A 4,780-nucleotide genomic window follows, 5' to 3' on the forward strand; every position below is an offset into this window, starting at 1 on the left:
TTGAAGATTCAGAACATGCAGCAGAGAAATTACAGAGAAAAAGCTGGACGTTCAAAACGCCCAGTGAGGAAGGAAAACTGGCGTTTAAACGCCCAAAAAGGTAGCATTTTGGGCGTTACACGCCAGAATGGATGCCATTCTGGGCGTTTAACGCCAGGAGGACACTAGAGGGAAGATTTTGTTTTTAATTCAAATCTTTTTCAAATATTCACAATTTTTCAAAATCAAATCTTTTTCAAATCATATCTCTTCAATCATATCTTTTCAAAATCAATTTCTTTCCATTTTTTAAATTATTATTATTTTCGAAAATCCTTGCTACAATTAATGATTTAATTCAAAATTTTCAAGTTGTTACTTTCCTATTAAGAAAGGATCAAATTTTAATTCTAGAATCATATCTTTTAATTTCCTATTAGTCAAGTAATCAACTTTAATTTTAAAAATTTCTCTTTTTAATTTGATTCTCAATCATATCTTTTCAATCATATCTTTTCAATCACATTTTTTCAAAATTAATTTTCAATCATATCTTTTTGATTTCTAATTTCAAAATCTTTTCCAAAAAAAATCACTTAATTTCTTTCCCAATCTTAGTTTTCGAAAATCATTTACCAAATTTTCAAAATTTCTTTTAGTTATTTCAAAATCTTTTTACTTTAATTTCGAAAATTCTTCCCCTCTTCTCAAATCCTTCTATTTAAAGGACTAACACTTCTCCATTATCAGCAATTCGAACTCTGTCCCTCTTGATAAGTTCGAATTCTCTCTTCTCTACCTCATCCTTCTATTTTTATTTTCCTCTGACACCTCAAGGAATCTCTATACTGTGACATAGAGGATTTCATATTTTCTTCTCCTCTCTTTTCATATGAGCAGGAGCAAGGACAAGGGCATTCTTGTTGAAGCTGATCCTGAATCTGAAAGGACCTTGAAGAGAAAGCTAAAAGAAGCTAAAGTATAACTCTCTATAGAAGACCTAACAGAAACTTTCAAACAAGAAGAAGCCATGGCAGCCGAAAACAACAACAATGCCAACAATGCAAGGAAGGTGCTTGGTGACTTTACTGCACCTACTCTCGACTTCTATGGGAGAAGCATCTCAATCCCTGCCATTGGAGCAAACAACTTTGAGCTTAAGCCTCAATTAGTTTCTCTGATGCAACAGAATTACAAGTTTCATGGACTTCCATTGGAAGATCCTCATCAGTTCTTAGCTGAATTCTTGCAAATCTGTGACACTGTCAAGACCAATGGGGTTGATCCCGAGGTCTGCAAGCTTATGATATTTCCCTTTGCTGTAAGAGACAGAGCTAGAACATGGTTGGATTCACAACCTAAAGAAAGCCTGAACTCTTGGGAAAAGCTAGTCAATGCCTTCTTGGCAAAGTTTTTTTCACCTCAAAAATTGAGCAAGCTTAGAGTGGAAGTCCAAACTTTCAGACAGAAGGAAGGTGAATCCCTCTATGAAGCTTGGGAAAGATACAAGCAATTGATCAGAAGGTGTCCTTCTGACTTGCTTTCAGAATGGAGCATCATAGGTATCTTCTATGATGGTCTGTCTGAACTGTCCAAGATGTCATTGGACAGCTCTGCTGGAGGATCTCTTCATCTGAAGAAGACGCCTGCAGAAGCTCAGGAACTCATTGAAATAGTTGCAAATAACCAATTCATGTACACCTCTGAAAGGAATCCTGTGAATAATGGGACAAGTCAGAAGAAAGGAGTTCTTGAGATTGATACTCTAAATGCCATATTGGCTTAGAACAAAATATTGACTCAGCAAGTCAATATGATTTCTCAGAGTCTGTCTGGAATGTAAGCAGCAACAGTCAGTACCAAGGAAGCTTCATCTGAAGAAGAAGCTTATGGTTCTAAGAACCCAGCAATGGAAGAGGTGAATTACATGGGAGAATCCTACGGAAACACCTATAATCCTTCATGGAGAAATCATCCAAACCTCTCATGGAAGGATCAACAGAGGCCTCAACAAGGCTTCAACAACAATAATGGTGGAAGAAATAGGTTTCACAATGGCAAACCTTTTCCATCATCTTCTCAGCAACAAACAGAGAATTCCAAACAAAACCACTCTAAATTAGCAACTGTAGTCTCTGGTTTAATTAAAACCACTCAAAGTCTCATGACTAAAACAAGGTCCTCCATTAGAAATTTGGAGGCACAAGCGGGTCAGCTGAGTAAGAAAGTTACTGAACTCCCTCCTAGTACTCTTCCAAGCAATACAGAAGAGAATCCAAAAAGAGAGTGCAAGGCCATCAACATAACCCACACGGCCGAACCTGGAGAAGAGGAAGAGGCAGTGATCTCCACTGAGAAAGACCTCAATGGACGTCCACTGGCCTCCAAGGTGTTCCCTAATGAGGAACCATGGGAATCTGATGCTCACACTGAGACCATAGAGATTCCATTGAATTTACTTTTGCCATTCATGAGCTCTGATGAGTATTCTTCCTCTGAAGAGGATGAAGATGTTACTGAAGAACAAGTTGCTAAGTACCTTGGAGCAATCATGAAGCTAAATACCAAGCTATTTGGTAATGAGACTTGGGAGGATGAACCCCTTTTGCTCACCAAAGAACTGGATGACTTGACTAGGCAGAAATTTCCTCTGAAGAGATAAGATCCTGGAAAGTTCTCAATACCTTGTACCATAGGCACCATGACCTTTGAGAAGGCTCTGTGTGACCTAGGGTCAAGCATAAACCTCATGCCTCTCTCTGTAATGGAGAAGCTAGGGATTCTTGAGGTACAAGCTGTAAGAATTTCACTAGAGATGGCAGACAATTCAAGAAAACAGGCTTATGGACTTGTAGAGGATGTCTTGGTAAAGGTTGAAGACCACTACATCCCTGCTGATTTCATAATCCTAGATATTGGGAAGTGTATGGATGAATTCATCATCCTTGGCAGACCCTTCCTAGCCACAGCAAAAACTGTGATTGATGTTGACAGAGGAGAATTGGTCCTTTAAGTAAATGAGGACTCCCTTGTGTTTAAAGCTCAAGGATCTCCCTCTGTAACCATGGAGAAGAAGCATGAAAAGTTTCTCTCAATACAAAGTCAAACAAAACCCCCACATTCAAACTCTAAGTTTGGTGTTGGGAGGCCACAACCAAACTATAAGTTTGGTGTTAAGAGGCCATCATCATGCTCTGAGTATCTGTGAGGCTCCATGAGAGCCCACTGTCAAGCTACTGACATTAAAGAAGCGCTTGTTGGGAGGCAACCCAATTTTACTTATCTATGTTAAATTTCTATTTTCCATTGTTATTTTATGTTTTCTGTAGGTTGATGATCATGTGAAGTCATAAAAACAACTGAAAAAGCAAAAAAGAATGAAAAATAGTATTAAAAATAGCACACCATGGAGGAGAAGCTTACTGGCGTTTAAATGCCAGTAAGGGTAGTAGAATGGGCGTTAAACGCCCAGTCTAGCACCATTCTGGGCGTTTAACACCAGAAATGGGCACCAGACTGACGTTTAACGCCAGAAAAGGGCAAAAAGCTGGCATTAAACGCCAGAAATGGGCAGCAACATGGCGTTTAACGCCAGGATTGGCAGCAAAGGGCGTTTTGCAAGCCTAATTGGTGCATGGATGAGAAATCCTTGACACCTCAGGATCTGTGGACCCCACAAGATCCCCACCAACCTCCTACCCTCTTCTCCATAAACCCTTCACCAATCCACATCCATCCATCATAAACCCCACCTACCTCACCATTCAAATTCAAAAAACTTTAACTCCCAAACCCACCCATACATGGCCGAACCTTACCCTCTCCCCACTCCTATATAAACACATCTTCACCCCTTCATTTTCACACATCTTAAATACTACTTCTCCCCCTTGGCCGAAACACTAACCCCCTCTATCTCCTCTATTTCTTCTTCCTTTACTCTCTTCCTTCTTTTGCTCGAGGACGAGCAAACCTTCTAAGTTTGGTGTGGTAAAAGCATTGCTTTTTGTTTTTCCATAACCATTTATGGCACCTAAGGCCGGAGAAACCTCTAGAAAGAGGAAAAGGAAGGCAAAAGCTTTCACCTCTGAGTCATGGGAGATGGAGAGATTCATCTCAAGGGTGCATCAAGACCACTTCTATGAAGTTATGGCCAAGAAGAATGTGATCCCCGAGGTCCCTTTCAAGCTCAAAAAGGGTGAATACCCGGAGATCTGACATGAGATTCGAAGAAGAGGTTGGGAAGTTCTCACCAACCCTATTCAACAAGTCAGAATCTTAATGGTTCAAGAGTTCTATGCCAATGCATGGATCACCAAGAACCATGATCAAAGTGTGAACCCGGACCCAAAGAATTGGCTTACAATGGTTCAGGGGAAATACTTAGATTTCAGTCCAGAAAATGTAAGGTTGCCATTCAACTTGCCCATGATGCAAGGAGATGCACGCCCCTACACTAGAAGGGTCAACCTTGGTCAAAGGTTGGACCAAGTCCTCATAGACATTTGTGAAGAGGGCGCTCAATGGAAGAAAGATTCAAGAGGGAAACCGGTTCAACTAAGAAGGCATGACCTCAAGCCCGTGGCTAGGGGATGGTTGGAGTTCATCCAACGCTCAATCATTCCCACTAGCAACCGGTCTGAAGTTACTATAGACCGGGCTATCATGATCTATAGCATCATGATTGGAGAGGAAGTAGAAGTTCATGAGGTTATATCCCTAGAACTCTACAAGGTGGCGAACAAGTCCTCTACTTTGTCAAGGTTATCCTTCCCTCATCTCATTTGTCACCTTTGCAATT

The 4,780-nt window shown here is 40.4% G+C and overlaps 1 non-coding gene across 1 annotated transcript; it reads right to left on the reverse strand.

Annotated features, from left to right (window-relative positions):
• Positions 1–1,414: 1,414 nt before the first annotated feature.
• Positions 1,415–1,518, reverse strand: LOC148552963 (small nucleolar RNA R71). Its single transcript, XR_015893099.1, has one exon. It is a non-coding gene; the product is annotated as a small nucleolar RNA R71 (small nucleolar RNA).
• Positions 1,519–4,780: the final 3,262 nt, after the last annotated feature.

This window comes from Arachis ipaensis, chromosome B7 (genome assembly GCF_059453495.1).
Source record: "Arachis ipaensis isolate K30076 ecotype BB chromosome B7, ASM5945349v1, whole genome shotgun sequence".
Taxonomy (NCBI): domain Eukaryota; kingdom Viridiplantae; phylum Streptophyta; class Magnoliopsida; order Fabales; family Fabaceae; genus Arachis; species Arachis ipaensis.